An 18,214-nucleotide genomic window follows, 5' to 3' on the forward strand; every position below is an offset into this window, starting at 1 on the left:
TTAGAGGTCGCAGCAACCAGTTCCAGCCACTTATCATCCCAACAACTGCAATCATCCTAACTTCAGCTGGAGCAACAATCAGAATACAGTGTAACAGCCTTATCAACAGTATGTAACAAAGCAATTCAACCCTCCTGGTTTTCAAAAACCGCAATATGCACCAAGACAACATCTCCAACTCCAATAACTACTGCATGGAAATACAAGTCAATCTAATAAAAAATCTTAATTGGAGGAGTTAAGGCTCATGTGCAAAAGCCAAGCGGTTTCTATTAAGACTCTAGAGAACCAAATTGGGCGGATTGCCAATGCTTTATTGAATCGTGAACCTGGTACAATCCCTAGTGCCACAGAAGTTCCAGGCAAGAGGGAAGCAAAAGAGCAGGTTAAGGCAATTACATTGAGGTCTGGGAAGGTTCTGAACCCCGAAAAATCTCAAGTTCCAGAATCTGAAGTTGTAGCTGAAGAAGATATGCAGAAGGAAGTAGAAATGGAATCAAAGAAGAAAACTGTGGAACGCACTCCTCCTGAGGGTAATACAGGGGAGAAACAGGTCTATTCTCCACCTCCTTTTCCTAAGAGGCAGCAGAAGCGAAAGTTGGATAAGTAATTTGCTAAGTTCCTGAAGGTGCTAAAGAAACTTCATATCAACATACCTTTTGCTGAAGCTCTTGAACATATGCCTAGCTATGCGAAGTTTATGAAAGGTATTCTCTCTCGGAAAGTGAAGCTCGATGACTTAGAGACCGCTGCTCTTACAGAACAATACAGTGCTGTGCTACAACAGAAATTGCCTCCCAAGCTTAAAGATCCTGGAAGCTTCACTATTCTTTGCACCATCGAAAACTTGTCGTTCGACAAGTGTTTATGTGATTTGGGAGCTAGCATCAATCTGATGCCTTTATAAATAAGTTGGGTTTACCTGATCCAAAGCCTACATATATGTCCTTGCAGTTAGTCGATCATTCTATTACATATGCACGAGGCATTGTGGAGGATGTCTTGGTCAAGGTGGACAAACTCATCTTTCCTACTGACTTTGTAATTTTTGATTTTGAGGAGGATAAAAAGATTCCCGTAATCTTGGGAAGATCATTCTTGGCTACTGGCCGAACCTTGATTGATATGCAGAAGGGTGAGCTCACTATGCGAGTGCTGGATGAGGATGTGACATCTAATGTTTTCAATATCATGAAATTCTCTACTAATAAAGAGGAGTGCTTAAAATTGGAATTGGTCGATTCTATGGTCACTTCATAACTTGATCAAATGCTAAGGTCTGATGCCTTAGAGAAAGCCTTGATGGGGAATTCAGATAGTGAAGATGATGAAGGTGATGAGCAGTTGCAGTATTTGAATGCTTCTCCTTGGAAGTAAAGGCTGGATATGCCTTTTGAATCTCTTGGATTTTCAGAACTCAAAAATGCTGAGGGGCGTCTCAAGCCATCTATTGAGGAAGCTCCTACACTCGAGCTTAAACCTTTTCCTGAACACTTGAGATATGCATTTTTAGGTGATGCATCTACTTTGCCTGTTATTATTGCATCTGACCTTCCGGGTAATGATGAGGAAAAGCTCTTGAGAATTCTGAGATAGTTCAAATCAGCAATTGGATGGACTATAGCAGATATCAAGGTAATCATCCCTTCTTATTGCATGCATAAAATTCTGCTAGAGGAAGGAAGCAAGCCGACTATTGAGCAACAGAGAAGGTTAAATCTGATCATGAAAGAGGTTATGAACAAGGAAATTCTCAAGTGGCTAGATGCAGGGATCATCTATCCTATTTCTAACAGTTCTTAGGTAAGCCCAGTTCAGTGTGTGCCGAAGTCGTTACTAATGAAAATAACGAGCTCATTCCTACTCGAACAGTCACGGGGTGGAGAGTGTGCATGGATTATCAAAATATGAACAAAGCCACGAGGAAAGATCACTTCCCTCTTCCTTTTATGGGTCAGATGTTTGACAGGTTGGCTGGGCATGACTACTACTGTCTTCTAGAGGGCTATTCGGGCTATAGTCAGATTTGCATCGCTCCAGAAGATTAGGAAAAAACTACCTTCACTTGTCCGTTTGGTACTTTTGCCTTCAGAAGAGTTTCTTTTGGGTTATGTGGTGCACCTACCATATTTCAGAGATACATGATGGCCATCTTCTCTGACATGATTGGTCAAAATATGAAGGTGTTCATGGACGATTTTTCTGTGTTCGGGGATTCTTTCAATGAGTGCTTGCAAAATCTTGGCGCAGTTCTTAAAAGATGTGTTGAGACCAATTTGGTTCTCAACTGGGAGAAATGTCACTTTCTGGTGCAACATGGCATCATTCTTGGGCACAAGGTCTCTAGTAAAGGTCTTGAGGTTGACAAAGACAAGGTGGAGGTCATTAAAAACCTTCCTCCACCAAATTCTGTTCAGGGAATCCGCAGTTTTCTTGGTCATGCAGGGTTCCATCGGCGGTTCATCAAGGATTTCTCTAAAATCTCTAAACCATTGTGCAATCTACTAGAGAAAGATATCTCTTTCAAGTTTGATGATGAGTGTCGAGTTGCTTTTGAAAGCTTAAAGAAGAGCTTGATCACGGCACCTATCATAACTGCACCTGATTGGAATGAGCCTTTTGAAATGATGTGCGATGCGAGTGACTATGCAGTTGGAGCAGTTCTTGGGCAAAGGAAGAACAATATATTTCATGTGGTCTACTATGCTAGTAAGACCCTCAATGGTACTCAACTGAACTACACTACTATTGAGAAGGAACTTTTAGCCATTGTCTACAGTTTTGAGAAGTTTCGATCTTATTTGCTTGGGACGAAGGTGATAGTCTTCACTGATCACACTGCTATTCGCTATCTCATCTCAAAGAAGGACTCAAAACCTAGATTAATTAGATGGATTCTTTTTCTATAAGAGTTTGAGTTGGAGATCAAGGATAGAAAAGGTACTGAGAATCAAGTCGCTGATCATCTCTTTCGGTTAGAAGATCCAAGTACAACTTCATAGGATAAGACATTGATAAATGAGTCTTTTCTCAATGAGCAGTTGTTTGGGGTGCAAGAAGAAGAACCGTGGTTCACAGACATTGTGAACTACCTTGTGAGCAACATTATGCCTCCAGACTTGACTTCTGATCAAAGGAAGAAGTTTCTTCATGAGGTGAAGTGGTACATATGGGATGAGCCATTTTTGTTACGGCAAGAAGCTGACCAAATCATCAGGAGATGTACTCCGTACAGCGAGATGGAGGGTATCTTGCGAGACTATCATTCAACTATTTATGGAGGCACGCTATGGTGGAGAAAAGATAGTAGCTCATATCTTTCAAGCAGGATTCTTCTGGCCTACATTCTTTAATAATGCGCATCAGATCATTTTGAAGTGTGATTGCTGCCAGCGTGTCGATAATATGTCCAAGAAGGATAAAATGCCTCTTAATGTGCTTCTCGAGGTTCAGGTCTTCGATGTTTGGAGAATTGACTTCATGGGGCCATTTGTCTCATCTTGTAATAATCAGTATATCTTGTTGGCGGTCGATTATGTGTCAAAATGGGTCGAAGTCAAGGCTTTTCCAACGAATGATGTGAAGGTAGTTCTTAATTTTCTTCACAAGTAGATATTCACAAGATTTGGAACTCCAAGAGTCATAATTAGTGACGAGGGATCGCATTTCTGCAATCGCAAGTTCACTACTATGATGCAGAGATATAATGTGAATCATCGTATTGCTATAGCTTACCATCCCTAGACTAATGGTCAAGCTAAGGTATCTAACAGAGAGATCAAGCAAATTCTGAGGAAAGTTGTATGTCCATCGAGAAAGGTTTGGTCTTTGAAGCTAGATGAAGCTGTTTGAGCTTATCGAACAGTATTCAAGACTCTGCTAGGCATGTCACCGTTTCAATTGGTTTATGGTAAAGGATGTCATTTTCCTGTGGAGCTAGAGCACAAGGCATATTGGGCTTTGAAGAAACTGAACCTTGGTCTGACTGCAGGTGGTAAGAAAAGGATGCTTCAATTGAATGAACTTGACGAGTTTCGACTTCAAGTGTATGAGAACAACAAAATGTATAAGGAGAAAGTAAAGAGGTGGCACGATAGGGGTCTAGTGCTCAAATCATTTATGTCGGGGCAACAAGTTCTTTTGTTCAACTCTCGTCTCCGTCTTTTTCCTGGAAAATTGAAGTCCAGATGGTTAGGGCCGCTTGTTGTTAAAACTGTGTTTTCACATGGAGCGGTAGAAATTTTTGAGAATGATTCAGGCCAGGAATTCAAGGTGAATGGATAGCGTTTGAAGCATTACTATGGAGATACGATAAATCATGAGGTGGTTAGTGTCGTTTTATTGCCAACTTGATCTCGGAATTCTACGTCAAGCTAGCGATGTAAACCAAGTGCTTCTTGGGAGGCAACCCATGTTTGTTGTACATTAGTAGATGAAAGAAGGAACAAAAACCAGAAGAAAACAAAAAAATAGAAGAACAAGGGATTTTTTTACAGGAGCACGGCGCGCCCGCACTGAGAAGAGGGGCGGTCGCGCTGAAATAACAGGAGTTGCGCGCGCCCGCGCTGGGAAGCGGGGCGGCCGCACTGGATCAACAGAAACATGGCCCGCCCGCGCTCCCAGGCGGGGCGGCCATGCTGAGGCCCTGGACTAGAAAAAATAGAAAAAAATAGAAAATCAAAAACATAAAAAGAGTTCAACAGAAGTTACCCTCCTTCCTTGTACCCGAATTTATAGCCTCAAAACATCCCATTACCCCCACTAAACCTACAATCATATCGCACTTCTAATTCTAATTCTCTATATATACATACAATTATATACATCTATCTCCAACTTACTCTTATTCTCTCAAACCCTAAATCTCTCTACACACATCTCTTATCTCACTTTATTAATTCCAGGAGTCGACTGAACATCTCATCCATTGGCGGGAATATCGCCCACATCCGATCCCCAATTCTTGTTCACCCCGTAGGATCGTGAATGGCACCAAAGAGAGCTATTAGGTAATGAATCACACACAGGGGGGTGAATGTATTTTTCTGAGTTTAGGGTTTTCTTGAAAGTTAATGATTGAACAAAGTAAATTAAATCTTGGATAGAAAAGTGTTCATGCAGACTATAAGCTTGCAGAAAATAAAGAACACAGATCTTCAAAACTCACTTAATTTTTATTTAAAAATTAAGATGTTTTGCTACAAAATTTCTAAGCTCTTTGAAGTTAAAGAGCTCAGCTTCTTATCGAGAGTGTTACAAGAATTTTGATCTAAATTATTGCACCTAACTAGAGGACCAATGTTAGCTTTATATCTCAGTTAACTGCTGATTTACACAATGGATAATAAACATGCTATTAACTTTTCTAAACTGTCACTTGTCATTTCTATTTATAGAAAAGCAAATCTTCCATTTCTGGCTTAGCAGATCTTTGGCATCCCGTGTTTACTTTAATCTTCCTCTGTCAGTTAATCTTTGCCATTGATCTTGCACACTCTTCAAGCTGCTTTTTGTAGACTTGTCAATCCAGCTGTTGGATTGGTTGTTGATTGTTTATCTTGGATATTAAACTGATCTGCAATTCTGTACTTTGAGACTGTACTTCGAGATCTCCAGTTTGAATTGATAGAATACTTGACATCTCGATAAGTACATAGGCTTATCGAGATCTCTAGCTCTCTATAATGAGTTTGGCTTGTAGAGGTCTTCAGCTTGTCGAGATCTCTAGTCATCATATCTTCACTTTGACTTGTAGATATCTCCGAGTTCTCGAATGAATAACTCTGAGTTCTCTAGTGAAGAAATGACTTGTCGATATCTTCTTGAGTTCTCGAGTAGCTTTCTTGACTTCTCTACTCCCGATGGATAAGGCTTATCCGTCGAGTAGACATTGCTCATCCGTCGAGTAGACATTGCTCATCCGTCGAGTAGATGTTGCTGATCCATCGAGTAGACACTGCTCATCCATCGAGTAGAAGTTTCTCATCCATCGAGTAGACACTGTTCATCCATCGAGTAGATATTGCTTATCCGTCGGTACTCTCGGGATTTTGAATGACTTCTCGATAAGCCATTCTAGAGTTCTCGAATGACTTCTCTATAACATTAAATCTGTGACTTGTAGAGATCTTGACTTAGAACATTTTTCTCCAAACAGATTTATTCAACTTCAAGCTTCTTCAAAATTCTTCTGAGGCCTGATCTTCTTGATCTTCTTCCAGATAGAATCCTTATGCTTGATATTGTTTTAGGAAAAAGGCTCCAGTCTGCTCCTTTGCATTTTTACAGACTTTAAGTGTTACAAGTACAAAATATAAATTTAGATAACAATACAACTTACTTAGGGTTGACCCCAAGCTTAACTAATTACTGAAAATAACTATTCATTAATCTTCTACTCAGATCATAGATGCTAATGACATTGTTAGCTCCAGTAATCTTTGACATCATCTACTATATATTACAAGAGCCCGCACTCAAGCAGCAATACTAACCCCGCCACTACTGATTCTTCGAGTGTTAGGGGTAAGAGGCCTCAATTTGTTACTCTGGAGGCTGAAGCGGAGTATGCAAGGTTGTTGACTAAGCAGATAGCAAAGGGGAGGGGTTTTCTACCTTCGGGTAAGGATGGTAAGCTTCTCGAGATGATCTTGGAGATGGGATGGGTTTCATTTTGTGAGCCACCCGCGGCTGTGCCTATGAGTATCATTCGCGAGTTCTATGCGAACATAAAAGCTGATAATAATGGGTATTCAGTGGTGCTTGGGTTAATAGTGGACTACAACCCGGAGGCTATTTGCAGGGTTATCAACCAACCTAAGAGACAGCCTACTCAGAAGGAGTGGGTTAATAAGACGGGGGAGGACTTTGATTTGGATTTGAGTGTGGCTACGCTATGTATCCCGAATACACATTGGAAGTTCAAGAGGGGATCTAACGATTATCTCAATTTCCCTGCTTCATGTATGAACAAGTTTGCTCATGCTAGGAATGCTTTTATTTGTGTGAATATCATGCCTTCTTCTCATGTGCATAATTTGACTGTGGATCATGCGAAGTTGTTATGGGGGATTTTGCAGGGAGATTATGTGGATCTCAGTTCTGTTATTCATCAGGGTATTTTGCGATTTTTGCGTGGAAGCACTACGGGGTCTTTTCCTTATGCCTCGATTGTGACCAAGCTTTGTGTTGCGGTGGGAGTTCATTGGCTCGCACACGAGCAGCTTCAGTTACCGAGCGCCCCCATCGACAATTTGATGATTTTGAGCATGCAGGAGTGGTATGGTGGCAAGGCTGACGAGAAAGGACTTTGCTACACCTATGATCATTTTCCGGGTGGCCAGCCAGCCGATCAGACGTATGCTGATGGTTCGACTCAGGCACGCAGAGTAGCGTGGAGACATCAGATGGGTGAGGGTAGTTCTTCGTAGCAGTAGCAGGAGATATAAGATAGTGTTGGTTTAGGATCGATGCAATATAGGCGTTTGATGAGGCGGATGGATGCGATGTATGACATCCAGAGCAAGTTTGTGCAGGATATTACTCAGGCATTGGGTACAGATTTTTGAGCCGCGACAGTTGACATACAGTGGCCAGTTTTTGGAGAGGATTCTGTGTACCCGCCTCCTGACAATCCACCCATGGAGGGTGATGATCATTCTTCTTCTGAGTAGGTATTTCTTGATTCCTTACTATTACCTTTACCGAGGATAGTGAAATCTTTAAGTTTGGGGGTGGTAGTTCAGGAATATTTGTGTGTGGGTCCATAAGATGCATATTTATGATAGTTAGTTCATATAGTTTACATATTTGTCATTTAGTTATTTGTTTTTTTTATTTTTGTTTGCGTATTTGTTATCATGTTAATATGTTGCATATAGTTGCATTGGCATAATATCATGACCCCTTAGGTTGCTTTTCCGATTAATTGGTGATGTTAATTCGAGTGTAGTTATGCCGTACAGAGGAATGCTAAGTCCTAACGAATTGCTTTGCATGCTAGAAACAAGGAAATTTTCACTAAGTCTTATAGGTTGCTTGAGTGCTAGATCATGATCATGACTTGTTTGTTTGTCGAGGTTTAATAACTTGTTTATGTCTAGAATTTTTGCTATTCTCTTGGTGATGGAATAACATGGATTTTTTTAAATTGGAGAAAAACTTGGATTTTATTGCTAGTTGTGGCTAGGCGTCAAATACTCAAATGTCTAGTAGCCGACTCATATTTATATGAGTAGTCTAGGGTTGAGCGAGATGGAGCGAAACGCACTCGTTCAGAAATTGTGATAAAAAAGAAAAAAAATGAATAAAAAAAGAGAAAAAAGAGAAAAGAAAAAGAAAAAGATATGTGTTATGCATAATTGATCACGAGTAGGCTCTTTAATACTCGAGTTATTAATTTCTAGGGGACTTTGTGCCTAGTGACCTAAGGCTTTTATAGTCTGGGATCCGCTAACCTAACACTCGCTACATGGGTATTATTGCATAAGTCTTTTGTGGACCTCACTCATTGCACGATCATATAAGCATGTTTGTGTTTTGTTATGTGTTATCAATAAAAGCATGAATCCTTGTATAACTCTGATAAAATTGAAGTGTTGTCAGTTATTTTGAGTTTATCATTTATTCTGTTTATACCCTTGTGATTGTCTTGACGATAGGTGAGTTATGATTATTGATCTAGTTGCAAGAGTATATCTGTTAAGCAATTGAACACATGCACGTTTCTGGCTTGTGAGTTGATTTATGGGATTTGATTGAACTTTGTGCGAATAATTGCATTCTTTGAGATGTTGCTTATTGATTGGTTTGGTTATTCTGAGGGGATCATTGCATTCATGTTAGTTGCATATATGAATTTTTATTTCTTGTTTTTGAGTCTGTTATGCTTGAGGATAAGCATAGATTCAAGTGTGGGGGTGTGATAAGTGGCATTAATATCCACTTAGAACACTTCGTAAAGGCTCGAATTGGTGTTTTGTACTCAAATTGTTTGTGTTTTTAATGTGTTTTCGTAGTGTTTTGCATTTTAGGGCATAGTTGGAAGAAGTATAGATTTTATATTGTTTTTATGCTAAAAGGGTGTTAGGATGGAGCCTCGGCCGATTGAGTGAAAGAAACCAACAAGTGAAGTCAAGTAACAGAAAAAACCCAGTTTTTCCAGAAGCTCAGGTCGGTCGCGCTACAATTGGGAGCGGCCGCGCTCGTTTAACAGAAAGTCAGGGCGACCACGCTAGGTCAATTTTTCAGAATCCTGATTCTAATAGAAGACTGATTTTCTGAACTTCTGCTTTAATTTGGCTGGTATTTAAAGACTCTTAAAAAGACGTTTTTCATATACGAGAGCAAGGAGAGAGCAGCAAGAAGACCTAATAGCACAATACAACGAAGGAGAAGAAGATCTAGTTTTTACTTGTAATTCTTTGCTTAAGTTGTAATCTTGGATGCTTGCATTATTTGTTGTTTGAACCTAATACTCTTGTTAACGTACTTTTCTATTATTATTCAGTTTATAAAGACTTAGTTTATTTACCATGCTTTCATTGGAACCCATGGTGACGATGAGTTCGGTTATGAACTAATCGTTATTGTTGGGTTCTAGCGGATTTACTTATGGATTTCTATAGTTAATTTGTTTCGATACCTAAGTGTGTGGTGATTGTATGATATCCTAGTATTGGTTGTGCTTATTTGTCTTATGTTTGTTGCGAACATATAAGATAACGTGTTAATCTCTATTGAAGCGACAGTGAATATAGAGGTTTTGAACTTGCCATGCTAGCATAGGTTCAGGTATTTGTTATGCATGATTCGTAGGTAATTTGAACCATCTTACTTCCCTATGTAATCATGATAGATAACTTGCGTATTAAACCTTTATGTTGTCAAATTCTATAGACATATAGGGTCTCAACATAATTTGTGTCTATTCAGCTTCTCTCTCTTTTGGGGATGTCTGGTAGTAGGGTATTCGTGCAACGAAAAGTTGGCGTTTACTAGTTTAGTGTTATCTGATTATTTTTCATCACCATTGCATGCTAAGGTTAAGAACAATGACTTTGAATGAAGTATTTAATGAAGTTAGAATCCCATGTTTGTCTCATATAGTTAATTCAATCACTTTTAATCTCTTAGTTAATTGTATGTTAGTTTAATCTTAGTTATAAATATCTCAACTTGTTATTGTCTTAATATTGAGCGATAGCCATACCATTGTTGCATAGGTGCATAATCTTAAGTTAACTAAAAAGAGTCTATGTGGGAACAAATCTGATTTATATCTTATACAACTTGCGAACGCGTATACTTGCGTATAATTTTAGCACATGTTTTCTCCCTAACACTTTATAACTATTTTTAAAATCTATACATTTGTCTAAATTCAGTAATATAATCATCATGTGGGTTAAAATACACTCTGGACGATGGTAATGTGCTTATTTAGACAAAATCTATAAAATATAAGATAAATATAAGGTTATTACAAATTTTTATATGGGCTGTTAGAATGAGACGTCTGAAAAAGTATCCAGAAGAAGTGCAAAACATAATGTTGCCAATTGAGAGGTTGTTAAAATAACAATGACATGCTTCTCAAATTCAGCAGAATACTCATTATTAACAATCTTGGCATGCTCTCGCCAAATAGCAACTCTATAACAAACACTACATTGTAATATAGAGAAAAAAATGTGTTGATTCATAACAGTTTAATTTAATGAAACACAAAAAAAATTCATCAATAACTCAACATACGTAGCATGACATAGCTTAAATTGGACAATCTCATTGTCTTCGTATCTGGTGTTAATAATCCTCATTTTTCAAATTCCTTAACAACTCCAATAACATCTAAATCAGTTTAAAATCTAAAACATTACAAAGTCAATAAAACATGAATACGATAATAAAAACATTGTATGAAATTAATGATGTATATAGAGTATATGCGGCGTCCTCCGGATTTTCATTAGGCGCGTACATAGCAGCCTAGCTGCAGAGATCTCCAAGGTCAAGGAATTCAAATTTCTGCATGGGTATCATTGAGTTATCAACGGTAGGTTCAAAGTTAGTACCATTATTGAATCTAATAGTATGCTTCGATGATATAGGCCTCAAAAGGCCAATCACATCCTTCACAGCAAAATCTTGTATGACGTAAACACCACCCTTTATCACATTATTTCCAGTAACATCCCAAGTGTCAACATATGTAAACGCATGGACATGTGTGTTCTAAAAAAATTAAAAATAATCATCAAAGATTTATGTTATCTAACAATGACATATTATTTAGTGTCATACAATAACATAAATAAAATGAATCATATATTTACAACTTTAAAAAAGGATATTACTTACGTCATCATCTAGGATAATAAGATGGCCTTTGGTAATTTTATTGTCAGGAGAAACGGTTGGCCACATCCTTGTTACTCTTGCTCTAATATTTCAGTCCATTCTTGATTTCTTAATAGCATTAAAATGATCAAACGCAAACATGACCATTTCTAAAAACCTGTTAAGAACATAAGAATGGAAAATAAATAATCATATATGCATATGCTCTATAAGACGGTGAGAAATATACGTGAAACTATAAATATCAACCTCATGAATGACTGTGGATAACTTGAGAATTAGATAAGAAAATTGCAATGATTTGTAGTACTTGTGATGAACTGAAAGACATTAAATGTATAGGAAAACATGTGAGCAGATTAGGGATCTTAATTGATAATGATTAAAGTAAATTTCTAACAAACTATTAGATCAATGAAAAACAGTTTGTTAAGATATGGTCTTATCATACAATTATTAATTTATTAATTTTTATACTTGATATCAATTCATGATTCTAAAGATATGTTTTATCCAAATAAAAATATTCCAAAAAATATTATAACTTCATAAATTTAAGTATTTTAGAGTTGTTTTAGCGTAAAATTATATCACATTTACTATATCTTTAAAAATTAGATACATTATAAAATATTAAAAAATATTAACAGATTTATCGGTTATAGAACATGTTATCAGTGTTATTAGAACATGTTTTGAGTTTTGCTACAAGTGTTATTTGATTCATTCATCAATGCATAACCATCTAAATCAACCCATTTTCAGTATATATTATTGCACGCAATTTTAATCGATGTTAAAAGTTACATTATTTTTAAAAATTGGATAAGGTTTGTAGTCAAAATATATATGTTAATATAGTATACTTGTTAAAATTTGAAAACATGATTTCTCATTCTTCATCATCTATAATGATATACAATTTTATATTTTCTTACAAAATTTTATATCCTATATTACACAATTTTACAAATATTTGATATATTTTTATCAAACTGTGTTTTCAAAGAGTGTTATTTGATGTCGCCTACTGGCGCCGTGTCAAATTTAATTTAAGAAATTTATGTTATTTATGTTATTATGTGGAGGATTCTGTTAGTGGTGATGGATGGTCATTTAACCCGCTTCACACATTATTGATCCGATTTCCACTCCGAACTGGGAAGTGATTCACTTATTTTTCGGGTTTCTCCGTACATGCCCATTTTTCCAAACACAACCGTTCAAATCTTATTTTCCATCTTTTATGTACATACATCCGTTAAAAAATATAAATTGTTAATTTGAAAAATTATTTATTTCGAGAATATAAATGTTTTAAAATTAAATATTTCTCAAACTGAAACATGTAATTGTTGAACCCTAAAATATTAATAATGGTTCAATTAGGGTCCACTCTATTATTTTTAAAAAAATTAGGGTCCACTCTTAAAAGGCTTAAGAGTTTTGAGCATTAAAACCTAAATTGTTATACATTTTATTCATTTTTTTACGAAATATTTTTAAAACCCAAATGGGGGTTGTTAAACCTTAAATGTTAAAAACTGTTGAATTAGAGTCCACGCTTATATTATAAAATGTAAAATAAAAGAATTTAATATTTTTATAATAAAAATTTTAAAAACTAAATATTTCTAAAACCCAAATTAGATTTATGCTTAAATTAGGGTTTGGACTCTCGGGACCCTAAACCGTACTCCCTAAATCCTAATTTTTTGTACCTTTTATTTATTTTATTTCAAATATTTCTAAATCTCAAATGAGGATTTGTTGAATTCTAAAATATTAAAAAAATTTAAGTTAGGGTCCCTGCTTCAATTATAAAATATTTAATTTTAAAAAATTTACTTGTAAAATTTAAATTTTTAACAACTAAATATGATTTCTAAATCCCAAATTAGGAATTGGTAAGCCACATTAGGGGCGAATATGGAGGAGATAAAACAAAATCAACAGGGGGGATGGGGCGGGGATAACGCTTCTGGAATCCAAAGTATGTATTTCTATTATCAAAGTTAACTTAAAAAAATAATATGATTGTGACGCCCTCTAACTTGGGGTTAGGAATGAGGACCCATAACACCTATAAAGTAATATAATGATATCAGAAATATAATAAACCCTGAAACTAATATGATCTAACAGGATAAAGTATGAGACAAGATTACAACTACCAACCAGAATAATATTATTACAACCCAAAATATAATCAAAACCAAATTATCCGATTCCGACTTGGAATCGAAAGATAACCCAAAAGTGTCTGATTCAGTTAATATATTTCCCACCATCTTATTGTCGCTTACTCACATAGCATCTACCTGATCTGGCATCTGGAATCCCACAACACGATAGGGACTGCCAGGAACGCTCTTGCGAGTGGTGCGCCTAAGTATGGCCATCTTCTTGCTTAATTGCCATTGTTAGATCAAAGCAAATGATAGGGATAAATAAATCATGATTACATAATTAAATATTACAGTTTGGGCTGCAAGGCCCAATAAGAAGATGTATGACATTCAGACCAGAAAGGTTAACATGTTGATCAGGCCTGATGGACCAGATCAGGCCTGATGGAACAAAGAAGGCCCAAAAACCCTGATTATTTATTAATTTCGTAATTAATAAATAAGGGAGAAAAAAAGCTAATAAGATAAGTCCTAGTGGGGATATAAATCATTGTAGATTGGCCTCCAAGGAACCTCATGGGATAAGGAATCAGCTTCCTACCCCCTAGGACTCCTAAGTCTATCCTAATTCAGAGACTTGACCACCAAGTCTCCTATACCAAGTCCAATTCAAGGACTCCCACATCTATATAAGGGGTCTCACCCCACAAATCAGAACTACGTTTTTTGGCTTGATTCTCTAATTCACAGAGATATGTAGGCATCTCGTAAAGGCAGAGTTAAGCTACGAAACACGAGAGCAGCCATTAAAGGCCTTGAGCTCCTGTACCTTAGTAATAAATACAGCAATTATATATATTAGTTTTTTTTATCCATAACATTTGGCGCCATCTGTGGGAAAGCACAACAACAACTATGGTGAGAACACGGAGAATAATTAGAGCTCTGGAAGAAGGAACACCATCGGGGACAACCTAGGTGATTTCATCAACCGTGGAGATACCTCCCCACTCAACTTATGCATCTAATCAAGCGGAAGCCCAGATAGGGGCAACTCGATCTCACCCACAAGGGACGACTCCCCCGACTATTCAAGGTACGAATCCTCAAGTTCAATAAGTACATATACCTGTGAATTCTCGACCCGTCGGGTATGAATATTTAACTGTTGTTACTACTAACCCCCTTATGGGATGCCACTTTACCCCGAGGTTGGAGGAAGTGGATATGCTGGGCGAAGTGAAGCACGAGGGTAATCGCCCCCTATATACGAGGGTTGGCTCCTATCCCCGAGGATCGGGAATTTTTTGGTCCTTACACCGAGAGAGACTCCGAATCATCGGATGATGAAGTGGCCCCAAGAAGGAGGCGTCCTGGCAAAGAGCCGATGGCCGATGGCAGGCAACGCCCTCACAGCACCCAAGGGGCGAATCCCCAAGAAGTGCAGGAAAGGATCAGGGCTCATGAGGCCGAGATCCAAAGGCTGAGGCGTGACTTGTGTTGGGAACCACAGACTTAGGGTGTTACTACGTTTTACGATAAAGATTACGAAAAGAGGATTACCTTGTTAATGGTTGATTCCACGCTCTTCTATTGTATTCCCAAATTCCCTTGAGCAAAGTGTAGCCTCCGTCTTCTCAAGTTATCCTCTCTTCTTGCTCCTTGGTGGCTACAATGTGTTTTCACATAATTCCAAGCAAGAAGAGAATAAGAATATATATAGGCTACAATAGAGACCATGGATAATTAGGTTGGGCCTTCTAATTACATCTTGAGCCTAGCCCAATGTAATTAAATATTAATTCAATCCACTAAAGAATTAATATTTGCACTACCTTTCCTAATACCGTAATTTAATTAATTCGGTTCAAATATTATTTGCTTATTAAATTCCCCATGTTTAAAATATCATATGTCCATTAATTAAATAAATTACTGATAATTTATTTAATTAATATTTTTTATCCTTGATCATCCACTCAACCTTTATTTAATTATGCCAGAATAAATTCCACCTGCAGGGTTTCACATAATTAAATCTTTTTGAGCTTTCAAGGGGACATCATTAACCCGAATATTATCAGGACATGGATTCCTTCAATAAATAATATCCACCATGTATATAATTCCATCAATCAAAATATAATGATATAATTCAAAAGAATTATTTCATATATAAATCAAAGCATGTAAATAATATACACGTGTCAATTACTATTTTCGGATTAAGAACCTAAGCATTAATAATAACATAGAATCTTAGTTCTCCTTCTTAATTAGTATTAAGGGAACAATTCTAAATTTGATCCTGTTCAATATACACAAAGTATACTAGCATTATTTATTAGTCAATATAAACTAATCTAAATAATACTACAGCCATACCAGTGGATTGTCCAACACCACCTGTGCTGTGAACCTTATTATATTATATAACCGTATTTAACAATCTAATATTCTGTATCCCATTTGATACTAGATTGTTCACAATATATAATATTAGACAACATGTAAACATTCAAATGATTCTCAAATAAACTGGCCAGAAATAAATGTACATACTTCAAATAAATATTTTCAGTATACACTAACAATCTCCCACTTATACTCAAAATATTCTATGTGTACATCAGTGTTTATTTAATCCACTATTACATAAAAATCTATGTGTCCATCCATCTGACTCCTATCGCTTCCACATGCTTGTCAAAAACCTTGGTTGGCAAGCTCTTTGTGAAAGGATCTGCTCGGTTGTCTTCTGATGATATGTGAGCCACAATTATATCCCCTCGCTTTACGATTCCTCGTATGAGATGATATTTACGTTCAATATGTTTAGCTGCTTTGTGGTCTCGCGGTTCCTTTGAATTTTCCACAGCACCAGTGTTATCACAATACACCGTCAAGCTCCTAGGCAAATTAGGTACCACATCTAAGTCCAAAAGGAAGTTCCTGAACCATACAGCCTCCTTGGCAGCCTCAGAGGCCGCCACGTACTCGGCCTCCATGGTGGAGTCTGCAATGCATTTCTGCTTTACACTCCTCCATATAACGGCTCCACCTCCCAAAGTAAAAACATATCCCGAGGTTGATTTCCTCTTATCCCTATCTGATTGGAAATCTGAATCAGTATATCCTAAAGGAAATAGATCTGAGGCCTTGTAAATTAACATATACTCCTTAGTCCTTCTCAGGTACTTGAGTATAGTTTTTACTGCACTCCAATGTTCCTGACCTGGGTTCGACTGATATCTACTAACCATGCCTACAGCAAAGCAGATGTCATGCCTCGTACATAACATAACATACATTAAGCTTCCACATGCTGAAGCATAAGGAACTGCTTTCATGCTCTCTATATCCTTAGGTGTCGAAGGACACTGCTTCTTAGATAGAGCAACTCCATGCTTAAAAGGTAGAAAACCTTTCTTGGAGTTCTGCATGTTAAAACGAGCTAATACTTCATCAATGTAGGGCTCTTGAGATAAAGCCAACATCCTTTTCTTGCGATCCCTTATAACTTTGATCCCAAGGATGTATGCCGCTTCACCTAAGTCCTTCATGTCAAATTGTTTGAACAACCATGCCTTTACTGATGACAACATCTCAACATTGTTTCCAATGAGTAAAATATCATCTACATATAGTACTAGAAAAACCACTACATTACCTTCACTTCTCTTATACACGCACGATTCGCTTGGACTTTGATCAAATCCATATGACTGGACTGCCTGATCAAAACGAATATTCCAGTCTCTAGAAGCTTGTTTAAGTCCATAAATAGACCTCTTAAGCTTACATACCAGATGCTCTTGGCCTTCCTTAATGAATCCTTTTGGTTGCTGCATATAGATGGTTTCTTCAAGACTTCCATTAAGAAAAGCTGTCTTGACATCCATTTGCCAAATCTCATAATCGAGATGAGCTGCTATAGATAAAAGAATACGGATTTACTTAAGCATGACTACCGGTGAAAAGGTTTCCTCATAATCGATACCTTCTTTCTGAGTATACCCTTTCGCAACAAGTCTTGCTTTCCAGGCTTTCACCTTTTTATCTAATCCCCTCTTTTTCTTGTAGATCCACTTACATCCAATAGGTTTTATACCTTTGGGTGGTTCCACAAGCTCCCAGACCTGATTAGAATACATTGATTCTATCTCAGATTCCATCGCCTTTTGCCAAAGATCTGCATCTTTGTCTTGTGCTGCCTCTTCGTATGTACGGGGATCATCATCATGTTCACCAGAGACCAAGTCTGAAGACTCTCCCAAAAACATGAATCTATCAGGCTGTTGAACAACCCTCCCACTACGACGAGGCACTGGTGCGGTATTAGTGACAGGTTGTACATTATGTTGTGGTTGTTCTACTTGTACTACAGCTTCATGGGTATTATTTGTCCCTCCCACTAGTTCCTCTAAAATGATACTACTCATGGGTTTGTGATTCATTATATATTCCTCCTCTAAGAATCTTGCATTGGTGCTAACAATGACATCCCGATTCTTCGGACTATAAAATAAATATCCTTTCATTCCCATGGGGTAGCCTACAAACAACCTTACTTCTGTACGAGATTCTAACTTAGTCGCGTTCTTGTTCAGCACATGTGCTGGACAACCCCATATTCGAATATGTCTTAGACTCGGTTTATCCCCGGTCCACAATTCTAAGGGGGTTTTAGGAACCGACTTAGAAGGTACTAAGTTTAGAAGATA

This window comes from Apium graveolens, chromosome 10, assembly GCF_009905375.1.
Source record: "Apium graveolens cultivar Ventura chromosome 10, ASM990537v1, whole genome shotgun sequence".
Classification (NCBI taxonomy): Eukaryota; Viridiplantae; Streptophyta; class Magnoliopsida; order Apiales; family Apiaceae; genus Apium; species Apium graveolens.